Raw genomic sequence first — 16,709 nt, 5'->3', positions numbered from 1 at the left:
CACCATTAGCACAAGCGGTGCCCAGTCCACAGGGATAAAGGGGCAAGCAGGGACAATTCTTCAGTAAAAAACTAGAATGGATGCTGGATGAGGAAAGATGTTCTATGTCCACTATATTTCTATTCTCCTTATGGAATGGACCTGTGTGTTTTTTATCTTAACACTCATTTACATTCTTCTGGTAATTGTATGTAATCAATCTCTGTTAAGCCCTCTCCCCAGCTGTAGCCCCTGAGCTTTTTGTAGAGATTCCTCCTGGTGCAGAGGTGGAGCATATGGTTCAGTGCTGGAACAATGCGGTCATTATATGCTCCTGGTCCCTGTGAACAGTTCAGGGATGGTTATCTGGTCCAGGAAGACCCAGTGAGGTGAAATGAGACTTTAGCTCAAACTTGAGTAAAAGAGATTCTTTTTAAAAAATTAACCTTTATTATGATGATTTTCCAAAATGCATGAAAATAGAAGTAACTCTAATCATAAGCAGAGATAACTCTCCTATACTCACCATCTAGCTTCAGCATTTATCAACTCACGGACAATCTTATTTCATTTTATCACCACCCACAGTAGATTATTTTGGAGCAAATTCCCAACATGCTATCATTTCATCTCTATACTTTTCAATATGTGTCTCTAAAGATAAGAGCTCTTGGGGGAAAAGACTTGGTATTTTCTATTAAAAGTGAACCTGAAAAGATGTAGGGAATAAAATCACTGCTACCATCTTGCTTCCACTTGGAGCCAACAATTGGAGCCAACAACTGGAGCCAACTGTGTGGCAGCAGAACAGCAAGAAGGAGGAACACGAAGTCCAGGTGACAGATTTTGGGTCCTGAATTCACCTGTGCATGGAGTAAGCTTAGCTACTTTTTTTTTTTTTTCAGTCACGTGAGCTACAATATTCCCTGTAGCTATGTTGTTGATGCCCCACTCATGTCCTCTTGGCCCACCCTGAGGGTCACCTGAAGCTTAGATGGACAGTTCCCAACACTGTGATGGCTTCTCACATCAAGAACAGGCATCTCTCTGCCTAAGAATGTTTTCTGGCCATAAGATTGTGCTTGCCTTCTGCATATGGCAGACCTGAACTGGCAGGGGATAAATAAATGCCCCCCAGAACTGCCTTTAACGATGAGGGATAGAAGTTGGCATACCTTGGCTTCTTTGCTGCTCAGGGAGACAGTACTCAGGTGTGTCCTATACTGTTATTGGAGGGCCCCTGGTGTGGTTGAGTCCCTGTTATCCCCAGAAGTAACTTTCCCATGAATTTCCCTGCTGTTGGTTTCTTTTCCTTTCCTGTCTTATTTTTCTACTTCCTCACCACACTTCCTGTGATCACCTCCCAACTAAACCATGTCCGCCCAGTTTCTTGCTTTAGGGTCTGCTCTAAAGTAAAACCTAACTGAAGTCATTCCCCTTTCCTTTGTTTTGCTTAAGCTTCCATGGTTCTATTTCTTTTTTAAAAATTTTTATTTAATTTTAAGTTCCGGGATACATGCACAGAACGTGCAGGTTTTGTTACCTAGGTAAACATTTGCCATGGTGGTTTGCTGCACCTCTCAACCCATCACCTAGGTATTAAGCCCCACATGCATTAGCAATTTATCCTGATGCTCTCCCTTCCCCACCTGCAACAGACCCTGGTGTGTGTTCCCCTCCCTGTGTCCATGTGTTCTCATTGTTCAGCTCTCACTTATGAGTGAGAACATGTGGTTTTTGGTTTTCTGTTCCTGTGTTGGTTTGCTGAGGATGATGGCTTCCAGCTTCATCCATGTCCCTGCAAAGGACATGATCTCATTCCTTTTTATGGCTGGATAGTATTCTATAATGTGTATGTACCACATTTTCTTTATCCAGTCTATCATTGATGGGCATTTGGGTTGATTCCATGTCTTTGCTATTGTGGATAGTGCTGCAATAAACATATGTGTGCATGTATCTTTATGACAGAATGGTTTATATTCCTTTAAGTATATACCCTGTAATGGGATTGCTGGGTCAAATGGTATTTCTGGTTCTAGATCTTAGAAGAATCACGACACTGTCTTCCACGATGGTTGAACTAATTTACATTCCCACCAAAAGTGTTCATGGTTCTATTTCTGGTCATTCTTTAAAAAAAAAAAAAAAAAGTCTTGAGTAATTACACTCCATGTTTCCATCCCCAGTATTTGCTTGAGAAATGAAATAATGAATGCTTCTGGGAAACAGTGTCCCCACGCCCCCATACCCCATTCACACAAAATGTTTTCAGCTTGAGCATACAGTTGCAGAAGCCAAGTTAGGTCTCAGGAATATCTGGTTTGCACTAAATTTCACCTGCAGGATTATAAAATTCAGGTGCTGTTGCCTTGGGCACAACTGTTGGGCTCTGATAAGTAGAGTGGGTGTCCCAGCAGCCTGTCCTGTTGGTTCAGATAAAGATTTATGGGAGGGCGCAGGCCCCAGGGTGTGCACATGGAAGGATGCTCTGCTTATCTTCCTCCAGATAGGTTTCTGGCATCTAAGACAAGGGAGGAGTGGGGTCAACAAGGAGAGCTTCTGTTTCTTCCTGTTTAAGCACCTCTCCTACTACCTACAAATGAAAACATACAAATACTATGTAGATGGTAAAGCAAGTAACTTTAAAGAAGGCCCCCAGAAACCCTTCACTAATTGGAGACCAGTTCTCCAGCATTTTGAAAGCATAAGGAAATTACAAAGTAAGCTGAAAAAAAAAAAAAACTTAGATCATGCAGAAGAGTGGTCAACAAAGTCCATGTGCTCTACTCCGAGGAGAGCCCTCTTAAGACACTCTATCCAGGATAGTTTACTTCTACGTTATACACAATTGCAACAGAACGTTGAAAGCAGCACATTTTAAGCAGGGAAGGAACATACACAGCAAGGGCTGCAAACTCAAAAAATTAAATGAACCAGACAATAATTTTAAACAAGTCAAAGAGGCCAGTTGATGGATCAATGCCATGCGGGAACGTGGGTCCATTGTTGACAGTTCTTCCATGTTTTCAGGAAGAAACTGAAAATTGGAATTTTAAGTGAAATAACCTTAGTTTTACATAGAAAATATCTAAACAAAAAATTTTTAAAACAGCATGCAGACCTGGCACATTGGGGGCGTGACTTTGCCCCATTAAACGAAGCATAAATTCTCTATTTTGCCAATGTTCCTATTTGGTTCATATAGGACACTTTAATTTGTGATTGGTTATTAGATCACTAGCTTTTTGAGCACAGGCTTTGGGCTTTGTTTGCCTTCTTGGGAAATACTCTCGGAGAAATCAATGGGTTCATAACCTTTTGCAGAAGTCACTCTTATTTTGGTTGAGTGGGCAGTGTTCTTAGCTACCCAAAACAAACTAGCTATTCACATCCTGGGATCGATGGGACCGGTGCCTGGGGGTTTCTGGGGACACAGAAGATACATCTTCCTCCTCCCTCTCTTGTGTTTACAAAATCTGCTTTCAAAGGTTACGATTCCTCTGTGGGCGACTGGCCTACAGCATCTGCCTGCTTTGCTTGATTTGGTTCATTTCATCCAGGCTGGCACCTTCGAGTTTGGGGTCATTTTGGCTTTGCCCGCACATAATCTCTTGGGTGGATCAAAACCTCTTCAACTCTCTCTTGAGTCTCCAAGCAGGTTCCCCTGTGGGGCTTTTCTAAGAGTGTTTAGCATTGGCATTGCTGCAGAGCACAGTCTCATTGTGTGGTTTTATGAAGGATTTGTTTTTTAAAATTTATTTTCTATTTTTATATCTTTAGAGGCGGAGTCTTGCTCTGTTGCTCAGGCTGGAGTGCAGTGGCATGATCATAGCTCACTGCAGCGTTGAACTCAGGCTCAGGCAATTTTTCCTGCCTCAGCCTCCGGAGTGGCTGGCACTACAGGCACACACCACCATGCCCGCTAATTAAATCTTTTTTTTTTTTTCTTTTTTTTTTAAAACGAGGGTCTTTGTTATTCAGGTTGGTCTTGAACTCTTTGCCCCAGCCTTCTGAGTAGCTGGGATTACATGCATGAGCCACCATGCCTAACTAAGGTTAAAAATCTTAAGATGCCGTTCAAGACTCTACTCCTCAAGGTCATGAAATAGTCTTTTAAATTTGTTAAAAATAATGCTGAGTGCATTTTATTTTCATGTGGTCCCAAGAGTGTTACATGATGATTGTTTTGGAAATACACAATAAAACTAGAATTATCAATAATGCTGTGACACATATTAAACAATAATGGCATTTTCCCCTTTATTTCCTTCTGCATATATATGTGTGCACTGATGTTCATGTGTATGTATGTATGTGTATTTATACAAGTACATAAGATATAAATATATCCATACATATTTGTAATTGCACACAGTTTATACATGCAGTAGTGTATAAGCTGCATGTTTCACTTACTATCAAAATTTCTGTAAGCATAATTTTGATTTATTCTGATTATTTAATACACAATGACGTAACTGTGATCCCCAAATGTGCAAAGTTAAAGCTTTCAACTGCAGCTGAGGAGAGGGCAAGAATGGTATACGGGGACAGTGGTGAGTCAGGAATGATGGGCAGGCAGCCATGACAAGGGCAGCCTCCTCCCCAGGGTCAGGGACAGGGGAATGGCTTGAGGAGCAGGACCCAAGGGTAGCACAGGGCTGGGGAAGGGGACAGAGACCTCCCCTTGGCCTAGGTCAGGAGCTCAGAAGTGCCACATGGCTGAGGGGGCGGTGGTCCGGGAAGAGCCAGAGGCAGGGCCAGGAGAGCACCATTTCCTGAGGGGCTGGGGGCAGGGAGGTACCCTACAGGAGAAGCCAGGAGGGGCCGCCTGTCCCTAGGGTGGGGGCCATGCTGGAGCATGCTGCAGCAAGAAAGACCTGAGGCAGGCGCAGGGCCTGAGAGCCCGGCTGGCTGGGCTGGGGGAGGCTGCCAGGCAGCCTGGCCCAGGGAGCCGTCTTGACTCTGAAGGGGATGCCCAGCAAGGGACTGCAGAGCCCTCAGGACCTCTCCTCCTCTCTCCCTGGAAAGGAGCTGGGGAACCCATAGTGCAAATCTGTGGACCACTCGGTTATGGAGAGAGGCTGTGCCTGAAGGTGAACACTGGGGTGTGCCCCCTTCACCACCTCGGCCTCCAGTGCTGTCCTCAGTACAGCTGCTTCTGGTAAGAGTGCAGGCCATGGATGCCACCCTCGATCTGGGCTGACATGGTCCACTTCTCAAATTTGAGCTCTCCTGGGTACATCATGGAGCCATGCTGGATACCCACTATGAGGTAGGGCACAAACTTCTGAATGGACCGTTTGTCCTGGATGGAGCCCGAGACACCCTGCACGATCTTCACTTTATCCCCCTCGCTGAAGTATCGTTTCTGGCTGCTGCTGCTCCTCTCCGTGGCATCTAGCGAGCCCATGCCCCGGTACTTCTTGAGCCGCACCCTGTCTGAGAAGAAGTACTCGCCGGTGGGCCTCCGTGGTGGTGGCCAGCAGGGAGCCCATCATCACTGTGGAGGCTCTGTGGGCCAGGGCCTTGACCACGTGCACCACAGTCTGGATGCCACATCGGCTATGATGGACACACCAAAGTGCTGGGCATACTTGGCCACCTTGTACACAGCAGTGTCCTGGGTGCCGACCGCAGGCCATCACTTCCTGGGTGATGCAGATGGAGCTGCAGCCCCTACCTACGTGCAGTCCATCCACACCAGCGTCAATGAGGTTCTTGGCCTGGGCTGCTGTCACCACATTCTTCCCAATCACCTGGAGGTGGGGGTACTTCTGTTGGATGTAATGCACCATGGTGATTTGATAAAATGAGTTCCCTTGGGAGGAGTCCGACACTATGACGTTGACGCCTACCCAGGTGAGCAGGTCCAGGTGGTATTTGTCATCCTCACGGGTGCCCACAGCTGCCCTACACAGCATCTGCTTGTGGGAATCCTTGGAGGCCAGAGGGTAGTCTTGGTTCTTCTTCAGGTTGGTGTGGGTGATGATGGCCGCTAGCTCATGGCGATCATTGACTATAGGTAGCTTTCCTTTCTTGCTACCCTGAAGGAGCCACCATCAGCTCGATCCTTGGCGTCATCACCTCACTGAGGAGGGTGGTGTGGTCCTTCTCAGCAAGAAAGTCGATGTCTTGGGAGGAGACGATGCCCACCAGCTTGCTGCCCATGGTGCCCGTCTCATGATGGGGATGCAAGAGAAGCCATGCAGGATCTTGGCCTCCAGGACATCACCCACAGTGTGCGAGGGGCTCAGCACCACGGGGTCCGTGATGAAGCCCTGTTCAAACTTCTTGACCTTATGTACCTCGTTGGCCTGGAACTCTGGGGTGCAGTTGTGGTGAATGAAACTAATACCTCCCATCAGAGCCATCGCGATGGCCATGTTGGCCTCTGTCTCAGTGTCCATAGGGGAGGAGATCAGCGGTGTCTTCAGCGTGATCTTCCGGGTCAGGGCTGAGGTTAGGTCTGCCTCATCAGCTATGAAATCTATGAACCCTGGGAGAATCAGGAAGTCGTTGTGGGTGAGGCAGTCGGCGCTGAGGAAGAGCTGCTGCGCGGTGAGCCGGCCCTGGGGCACGTAGCCGGTGCCACCGCTGATCAGATAGTCCGCCATGCTGCCGCAAGACCCCGCGACCCGACAGAAACACCCGCGCGGCCACCTGCCGCTGCCGCTGCCGCCGCTGCTGCTGTTGCTGACGATGCTGCGGGCCTGGGGACTATAAGCATAATTTTTAATGCCCATGTAAGGTCAAATCATAGTGGTGCTTATTTAACCACTTAGTGTTGGGTGCCTTGGTCATTTTCATGTAAACTTTTGCTAATATAAATACCACTGATAAACATCCCTGTGCATAAACCTTTATATTTACTTTTATTTTCTCAGCATAGATTCCTTTTAGAAATGGAATTGAACTAATCCCTTGAAAGCCTCCAAACTGTCTGATTTCAATCTGTTCTTTTAAGAGCTGAAGTAAGAGTATTCTTAGCTCCACTTAATTGTTCGAGCTGATACACTAGTTTTTTCTTGATTTTTCTCTGAAGTGATTAGGTTAAGAAAAGTTAGTTTAACACATACATCCCTGAATAGCAGAAACTTAATCCACCACAGATGTACTTCTTACTCATCTGAAGTCGAATGCGGATGTTTGCATTCAGAGGGTGGCCCTCTGACAAGTGACGATTCAGGGGCTCAGCTCCTTTCATCTTTTGGCTCTGCCACCTTCAACATATGGCTTCTAAGGCCATTGAGATAATCTGCGTTGAGCTGCGAAAGGAGTGGAGCCTGGGAGGTTTTTTATGGACTAAATATTCCCAGGAGGAAAAGGGAGTAGGATTTATGATCACTTATCCAGACCCTGCTACAAAATTTCTCCTTATCTCATACTTGTAGTCCGTCAGCAAATCCTGTTGGTTTTATCTTTGAAATATACCCTGACTTACCCACCTTTCTCCCTTGCCCATGCACTGCCCAGTCCTGGCTGGTGCCATCACTCCCCTGGATCACTCTAATAGCTTCCTCACTGATATCTCTCTTCCACTTTGCCCCTTGCTTCTCCATATTCTGTTAAGAAATCTTTATTAAAACAAACAGTCCCACGACATTCCCCAGGTAAAAACCATGTAATAGCATCCATTAGAATTTATTAAAAAATCCAAACTACTTATCTTTATGAGGTCCTGTGTGATCTAGCCTTGTCTATTCTCCAGTCTCATCCATTACCACTTTCCTCTAACTCATTAAATGCTATTCCAAATGGTCTCCATTCAACTTTTCAAATTTGCCAAGCTCTTTCTTATCCTGTAAACTCTGCGTGTGCCACTCCCTTTGCCCAGAACTTTCTTCTTGTTCTTCACTTGACAGGTTATTTCTGTTTTTATTTAAAATTCTTTTTATTTAAAAAATTTTTATTTTTCTTGTGGGTACATAGTAGGCGTATATATTTATGGGGTACATGAGATGTTTTAATACAGGCATGCAATGTGAAATAATCACATCATGGAAAATGAGGTCTCCATCCCCTTGAGCATTTATCCTTTGTGTTACAAATAATCCAATTATATATTTTTTGTTATTTAAAAATGTTCAATTATTGACTAGAGTCACCCTGTTGTGCTATTAAATAGTAGGTCTTATTCATTCTTCCTATTTTTTTTTTTTTGGTAGTCTGGTTATTTCTTGTTCTTTGGATTTCAGCCTACCTTCATGGTGTGAACCTACTTGGTTATAATGCGTTGCCTTTTGATATATTTTTCTATTTGATCTGCTCATATTTTGTGGCACACTTTTGCATGTATGTTTGCGAGGAAGGTTGGTCTAGAGTTTCCTTATGATGGCTTGTTCCAGTTTTGGAGTCAGGGTAATACAATCCTCATAACATGAATTCAGAAGTATTCCCTTCTGAACACTAGTTCCTAAAATAATTTGTGTAGGACTCTTTTTTTTTTTTTTCCTTAAATGTTTTATAGAGTGCAGCAGAGAAGACATCTGGGCCTGAAGTTTACTTTGTGGGAGGGTTTTAAACTATGGGTTCAATTTCTTTAATTGATACAGGGTTGGTGAAGGTTTCTATTTCTTTTTGAAAAAGCTTTGGTAATTTGTATCTTTCTAGGAATTTGTCCATTTCATCTAGATTGTCAAATTTATAGGCATAAGGGTTTTTAAAATCCTTTTAATATCTGAAAGGTCTGTAGTAATGCACCAGACTATTTCTGATAGTCTCTTTTCTTCTTGATCAGTCTACCTAGATTTATCAATTTTATTTATTTTTTTAAAAGAGAATCAGCTTTGGGTTTCATTAGTTTTCTCTGTTATTTCTTAATTAGCTTCTCAGCCTAAATGTCTTCTCAGAAAGGATGTTTCCTGACCATTCTACCTAAGGTGGCTTCCCCTTTCTCTTGCCTTCTCCTCTGATTATTTGTTTTCTACCTCAGGTCTATGTGCAATTATTTTATGTGTTATGTGCTTTTTTGCTTCTATGTTACTTGCAGATATTGGAGAATGGTAATAAGTCTGCCCAACATGGTAAAGTGCCTGGTGCATTTCCAAGAACATATATGATGGTTTCCAAGTATGCTAGTGGAGCAGTATCTATAGTGGTTAGGAGACTAGGGTCTAGAGTTGGCTCATCTCAGCTTGAATCCTGGCTACACCATACACTAAATGTGTGACCCTGAGCACGTGTAACCATGAACACAAATTCTGATTCCTTCTGAGATGAGGGCTGTGCAACATGGCAGCTGTGATCAGGAGGCCTGGGGTTTGAGTTCTGGCTCTGTTACCTGTCACCTGTGTGATTCTTGAGGCAATTACTTCTCTGAGACCCAGTGATATGGTTCGGCTATGTCCCCACTCAAATCTCATCTTGAATTGTAACTCCCACAATTCCCATATGTTGTGGGAGGGACCCAGTGGGAGGTAATTGAATCATGGGGGTGGGTCTTTCTTATGCTGTTCTCACAATAGTGAATGAGGTCTCATGAGATCCAATGGTTTCAAAAAGAGGAATTCCCCTGCACAAGCTCTCCCTCTTTGCCTGCTGCCATACATGTAAGACGTGACTTGTACCTCCTTGCTTTCCACCATGATTGTGAGGCCTTCCCAGCCATGTGGAACTGTAAGTCCATTAAACATCTTTTTCTTCCCAGTTTCAGTTATGTCTGTATCAGCAGCATGAAAATGGACTAATACACCCAATTTTCTCTTCTTTAAAATGATTTGATGCAAGGAGTACCTAATCATGGGATTATTGGGAGGAATTGGATGAGACATGAATAGGATCTAGCCCAGGGTTGGCCTTTTGCATATGAGGCATTCCCTCAAACTCTACTTTCCCAGAACTTCAGCTCTCCCTACCAGAGGGTAAGTATCACTGTAGCAGGCACTTTGCATGTTTTGTGCACCTCTGTACCCCCACTGCCTTGATCAGTGTGGTCAGACAGGCACTGAAAAATGTCTGTGAAATGGATTCTTCTTTTTGTTGCTTATGAAATCTGCAACTGTGAGTTGAGTGTCCTGAAGCTCAGCAGGGCAACGATGGCTTCAACAATGTGGCCCTTGCTTGTCTCAGGTGAGCTGCTCCTTTTCCTTTCAGGAATCTTCTAAACTGCTGGGATTCCCAGGGGGAGGATGGGACCTTTAGGGATCTTGCAAACCCCAGCAGAATATCAGTTTCCTTCACAGAAGCGTGTCTACCTTCCTTCAACCCTGGTTTGCAAATTCCAGACATGAAACTGTGCTATTTGCTAGCTTGGCCTGGCAGGTATTTATTCAAAGGCTGCAGGACTCCATGATAGAGAGTAGCAACAGAGCTAGCAGGATCCTGTAAGTACTCCTCATGCAACTACCTGCAGTGGATTTAAAGTCAGCTCAGGATGGTTTCAATACCAGAGTTGGAGGAAAGAGGTTGTGTGTACATTGTCCTCTGGGGACTCCTGCTGTTGTTTATGCCTTGTGGTTTCCTTTGGGGGAGACAGATCCACCCTGCTTTTCTCACCCATCTTCCTACATGGATATATCTTGTTATCTAGTGCTGAAATGGCATGGAAACAGGGGCTGGGAGTAGTGCTGAGATCTTCCGCTTAGCTCTTCCAAATACAGAAAGAACTTCCCTGTGTATGGTTAGAATTAAAGTACATGTGCTTCGTTCAACATTCCTTCAACATTCCTTCCTACTGAATTTCCTTCGTTCAACATTCCTTCCTATTGGATTTCAGTAGGAAATCCAGTCATCATCCTAGCCCTCCATTTCATTCTTTGTCTCGCTTCATGATATCCCTTAGGAGTAAAGATTTCTGAATTCAAAGCCAGCAGAGCTGGGTTCAAATCTCCACATGTCCATTTATGAGATGAACATCATGTCTTCTGTCTGATTTATTTGTCTTAGTTTCTTCCTCTGAAAATGGAGGTAATGGCAATGTCTATTCTGGCATGTTCTCGGGAGGCTGAAATAACACCCAGGCTTGCTGCTTATTGCACAGCCCAGGTTCATGAACCCCTCCATGTCCTGCTCTACCTGTTGCCTTTCTGTTCATAAGAGTATTTTGAATTCCTGCCTTATTCTCCTTTTTTCTCTCGAAGTGAAGGAGCCAACTTCCCCAAAGTCCATGGAATGCCATTTTACTTTGTTAGGAAAAAAATCACATTTCCTTATGTGCATTCTCATCTATCCATTCAACAGATGTCATCGGAGGGCCTTCTGGGGGTCAGGCCACTTCTAGGTACTAGGGATTCAGAGACAAACTAGTCATGCTCCCTATCTTCAAGGGACTTAGAATCATCCCTAGAGAAGGATGCTGTGAACAACCTCACGTGTGATGGTGTGGCCAGCTTGGTTGTAGTAGGGTGGTGGGATTTGGGAGCTTTTTCTTATTTTTATTTATTTATTTTAAATTCTTTTTTAAATTAAAACAATTTTAAATAGAGACAGGGTCTTGCTATATTGCCCAGGTTGGTCTCGAATTCCTGGTCTCAAGCAGTCCTCCCTCTTCAGTCTCCCAAAGTGCTAGGATTACAGATGTGAGCCACTGTGACAGGCCACTTTTTCTTACGTGTAAATTAGAAAAGAATTTGAACAGGAATAAAAGTTAAAAAAGAAAAAAAAACACACATCCCCAAACAAAAAACAAAACTCTTACACTTTTAAGAATGGTCATCATCTTGGCTATTTCAGATGGGGAAGTACGCATGCCTCATTTTATCCAAGTTTCTCACAGTGCATAAGTCTTTTTTCACACACAGTTCCATACACAAAAGATGGCTGTGCAAAAAACTTCTTTTAACATAGGTGGCAGGCTATACTGTACATGTATCTATACACATGTATGCATGTATGTGCATATACATATATACCTTTGCATATATATGTGTATGCATACGTTTTATTTTGCTTTATTTAGAATTATTATTTTTGGAGCTAGAGTGTTTGCTTTGTCACCCAGGCTGGAGTGCAGTGGCACGATCTTAGCTCTCTGCAACCTCCACCTCCTGGGTTCAAGCCATTCTCCTGCCTCAGCCTCCCAAGTAGCTGGGATTACGCGTGCGCACCACCATGCCCAGCTAATTTTTGTATTTTTAGCAGAGATGGGATTTCACTGTGTTGGCCAGGCTGATCTCAAACTCCTAACCTCAGGAGATCTGCCCACCTCAACTCAGCCTCCTAAAGTGCTGGAATTACAAGCGTGAGCCACCATGCCCAGCCTTATTTAGAATTTCATAGGGAATTCTTATGTGATTAAAACTAAGGCTTATAAGGGCTGCCAAATGCATGTCATATGACTGGTCTGAAATGCATTTAAACACCCCCTCCCCCATTGCTTTTTTTTTTTTTTACATGGTTTTCTTATGTTTGAAAATTTGTAGTATCTCTATTAAACATTGGGTCAGCTGATTCTACTGCCCAGGAGACCCAGGCAACACCTCAAAAATCCACAACTCTCTTGGCCTGATGTGACTGTTCTATTTCCCAGCTCATTTTTCTGTGTCTGCAGAAAGACACAGTGCAAACTGTTAACTTTGGAGGTTTTTGACAGCTTCCTTAAAGGGCAAGGATTTTCCTCTTTGGGGGATTGGCTTCATGTTTTAATGGTCATGGTCAGCATTGTTGGGTGAGGATCCTTAGGCTTTTTGTCAGGGGTTCAGGGCCTTCTGGCTTCTCCAGGCTTCCATCTCTAGAGAAGACTCGGGATGAACTCTGAATTCTAGACCCCAGCTACCAACTCAGCTCTAGACCCAGAGCGGCACTGCTTTAATCTCGGCAAAGAAGACTGAAGACTTTTTTGTGTAACAAATTAAAAGTTTGCTTCAGGCTTCTTTTATTTTATGCCTCTGCTGTGCTCTCGTAATGTTTAGCACCTCCCCCTGTTGTCATATCATTTATCATATCATGGAGTTTCAGGTGTTTTATTTTGGTTTTCCTGTCAATCTTCCTCCTACACTCTGCGCTCACAAGGGACATGGAAACCTGACCTGTTTCTCCTCATACCCCTGCCGTCGACTGCAGCCCCTGCACACGGTGGGGTCTACAATGTTGATGGGAGCCAAGGGATTGTTTTACTGTTTTTTTTTAAGGCTGGATATTTCTTTTTAGGTATGCTTTGCGCTTTTTGCCTAGGGAATCAGGACTCAGTACAGAAACTTGGCATTGTCATGTGGGCACCCTGGAGAATCCAATAATTGGAAAAAATAAAAATACATAGAGAGAACACCATTCCTTCCCATAACCAGGTAAAATTGTGCTCATGCAAGCTTTCCACATGTAAGAGTGCTTTTGATCTAATTAGATGGAAAGCCAGAAGCAGAGGGGAATGAATGTAATTTACATATTGATTATTAAGTCATTCATTCTAGTAGTATTTATTGGACTCCTATGATATTCCTTCCTCAAACTGGCCCTCCTCCAGGGCATGGCACCACCATCCTCCCAGATGCCCAGGCTAAACTTCTTGCTACCACCATTTCCCTTACACCCCTCACCCTGTGACTACACCTCCTACATAGTATTCGTATCCATCCACTTTTCTCTTTTCTCTGCTGGCCCAAGTCCTCTAATCTCTTACCTTGACAGGTTCAATAACACATGAATGAACAGGTGACAGAATGAATACGTCGAATAGTTTCTTCAAACTGGTGTTTGTTAAGAGAAATAGCATTTGTATTTTTATTTAGTCCCAGAGAAAAAATAATAACCCTTTGCGTCTGCCTACTCTCGTTTTCACAGTCCCTTCACAAATATTGTATCTTTGGCTATGCTCATGTGTGAGTTCTATATTTTAAGAAGGACATTGATAAAGTGAGCTTGTTAAAAGGAACATGACTAAGGGAGGTACAGGCTGCTGGAAGTGGTTCCTGAATAACATCAACGAAAGGATAAATGTTTGCATTTCTGAGAGTGGAGAGAAATGGGGAAGTGAGAGGGGTGAGTAGATTGCTATACCCAATTATTTGAAGGGCTTCCATCTTGAACATAGAGCAGATACATTCTATGGTGCTCTAGAATCTAAGGGAAGAAGTAGAGCCCATAGAGACAAAATCTGCCTCCAAAAAGTATGTGAAAGAGCTATGAGCTGGCTAATTAAGTCTGGAGTCTTGTCATTGGAGGTAGTCAGCAGAGTAAACATGTCAGGGGCAGGGATTCTGGCATACATACGGACTCTCTTGTTTTGTAGATTCTCTGAGGTTATTAGGACTTCTGGCGATATTCTCATCTATAGATAGGTATTGCTTCAGCTGCCTAAACCCGTATCTCCCTGTACCCCCGAAACATTCAAGAGCCATGGCCATAAAACTTCAAGAAGATGAAATATTTTGGGGGTTAGTAATACCCTTGACGGTTAGAGTTATATGTGGCTGAGATTCTTCTGGTATCTATTCGGGTCTCATTTAAGTTGGCTGAAGTGATTGATCACTGCCCTTTAGAGACTCATGTATTTTCTGCTCTGCAAAATGTCTGCAAATTGCATCCCAACTTGTGCAAGGAGAGCCCTTCCCCCATCCCCAAGTGTGTTGTTTCTTTCAGTGATGGTGATTCAGAGGCTGTGATATATTGGCTTAGCTGGTTTGGGTTTCAGTTTTCTCATGACTAGATGAATGTCTTTGAACAAGTTTACATTTTCGCATCTTTACTTTCTTTGTCCTTAAAAAAAGTTGCTATTGCTGCTGATAGTATCTATTCCTCATAGTTGCGAGTGGGTCTCCTATTAGAGAAAATAAAAGGAATTGCTATATTAGTATCTTCCCAGCTAGTCTTTGAGCTTCTTGATATCAAGGATCATTCATTCTTTTCTTCCCAGTGCCTACCATAGGGGATGGTGCAGAGCAGGCAATAGATGCTTGTTAAATGATGCAGCAACCGAGGCATCCACTCCATGTCTGTGAGTGGGGTATGTCTCTCAGAGCAAGAGTGCCCCAGTGCAAGAGTGATCTAGAACAGTGGAGGAAGGGAGGATAAATGTAGTCTTTGATTCTGGAGATACCTAAGTTTGAATCCTAGCTCTACCTCTTGCTAGCTCTGTGGTCTTAGACAAGTTACCTAACCTCTCTGAGCCCATGTTAGTCCATTCTTGTGTTGCTATAAAGAAATACCCAAGGCAGCCTGGCATGGTGGTGTGTGCCTGTAATCCCAGCTACTTGGGAGGCTGAGGCACAAGAATTGCTTGAACCTAGGAGGTGAAGGTTGCAGTGAGCAGAGATCACACCACTGCACTCCATCCTGGGCAATAGAGTGAGACTCTGTCCTCCCCAATAAAAAAGAAAAAAAAAGAAAAGAAAAAAAGAAGAAAGAAATATCCAAAGTTAGGTAATTTGTAAAGAAGAGAGGTTTAATTGGCTCATGGTTCTGCAGGCTATACAGGAAGCATGGTGCTGGCTTCAGCTTGGCTTCTGGTGAGGCCTCAGGAGGCTTCTAGTCATGGTGGAAGGTGAAAGGGGGGCAGCATATCGCATGGCGAAAGACAGAGCAAGAGAGAAGGGGATCAGTGCCACACTCTTTTAAACAACCAAATTTCATGTGAACTAAGAGCGAGAGCTCACTCATTACCGGGGGATGGTGCTAGGCCGTTCATGAGGGATCTGCCCCCATGATCTAATGGCCTCCTGCCAGGCCCTACCTCCAACACTGGAGGTCACATTTCAACATGAGATTTGGAGGGAACAAACATCCAAACCATATCAGAACCTCTGTGTCCTTATTGAAATAGTTGGTGAAAATAGCACCAATGTCTAGGAGTTCCTGTGATGATTAGATGAGCTGATTCTGTAAAAAATACCCCTCTCAATCTACAAACATACTCATTGCTCCATAAATACTGCTATTACTATTATCTTTAAGATTATCACCATGTTTTCAGCTTTTCCTGTCACCCTTGCCTACACAAAAGTGGCTTGATGTTCTAGAAATTGAGACTAAACTAAACTTTGAATAGATTTTCCCAAACCTGCCAAAATATCCCCCAAATTATAGCAATAATCATTCCTTCCTAGAGTGGGGCTATCTCTCCAGTGGAAGATCTGAAGGTTGTGTGAGGGATGCTTTTTCTCTTGTCTCCCTCTACTTTCTTGTAGCTTGAGATATATAACAATTTCCAAGGCAGGGATTGGTAAAGTAGACTGACCGCCCAGGTTTTCCTTGCTGGGAGATTAGGCTCTTGTCCCAGGTTTATAATTGGTATTCCAAATAATGGATTGAGAGGTGTTGGCCAGAGGGGAGAAGAACTGGCAACATCACCTCCCTAAATGACCCCTGGGATTCTGGCCAAAAGCAGGGAGCAATCTTTCTTGAAGCCCCAACATCTGCTGTTGCTCAGAAAGCTTCCTGACAGTTTGAGCCAACTTAATTAATTAGACTGTTCTCTTCCACAGCGCTCAGAGGTTTTCATCCTTTGGGACAAGAGATAGCTCTGAGTTACTTAACTTACCTGGTTCTTGTATATGCTTCTTCATGTTGTGGCTTTTAGTTTCTTTTCTCTCCAAGGTGAGCCAGTTGGATCTTCCAGGAAACAGATGCTGAGATGGCATCTGAAGGGGCACAAGAAGTTTTTTGAGGGGGCATAAGTACCTGGGAAAAATAAAATAGGGAAAGCAGGAAGCAGAATTGTGCAAGGGAGAGCTTCAGACCACCATGCAGACCGGACAGTCTCTGCCAACCTAACAGAAAGCTTTGGAGCAGAGGTTGCCCATGAAAGGAGTCCCATGTTGGGCAGAAGTTGCCGGGCCCCATGTCCCCCTCAT

General features: G+C 43.8%; 1 protein-coding gene and 1 pseudogene across 2 annotated transcripts in view; one reads left to right on the top strand and one right to left on the bottom strand.

Annotated features, from left to right (window-relative positions):
• GRIN2A (glutamate ionotropic receptor NMDA type subunit 2A) overlaps positions 1–16,709 on the top strand; it is a 419,536-nt gene that overhangs the window by 64,752 nt on the left and 338,075 nt on the right. The gene's annotated exons all lie outside the window — the stretch shown is intronic.
• Positions 5,129–6,599, bottom strand: LOC100439290 (inosine-5'-monophosphate dehydrogenase 1-like; annotated as a pseudogene).

This window comes from Pongo abelii, chromosome 18 (genome assembly GCF_028885655.2).
Source record: "Pongo abelii isolate AG06213 chromosome 18, NHGRI_mPonAbe1-v2.0_pri, whole genome shotgun sequence".
In the NCBI taxonomy this organism is placed as follows: domain Eukaryota; kingdom Metazoa; phylum Chordata; class Mammalia; order Primates; family Hominidae; genus Pongo; species Pongo abelii.
This window is presented reverse-complemented; position numbering and strand designations above follow the sequence as displayed.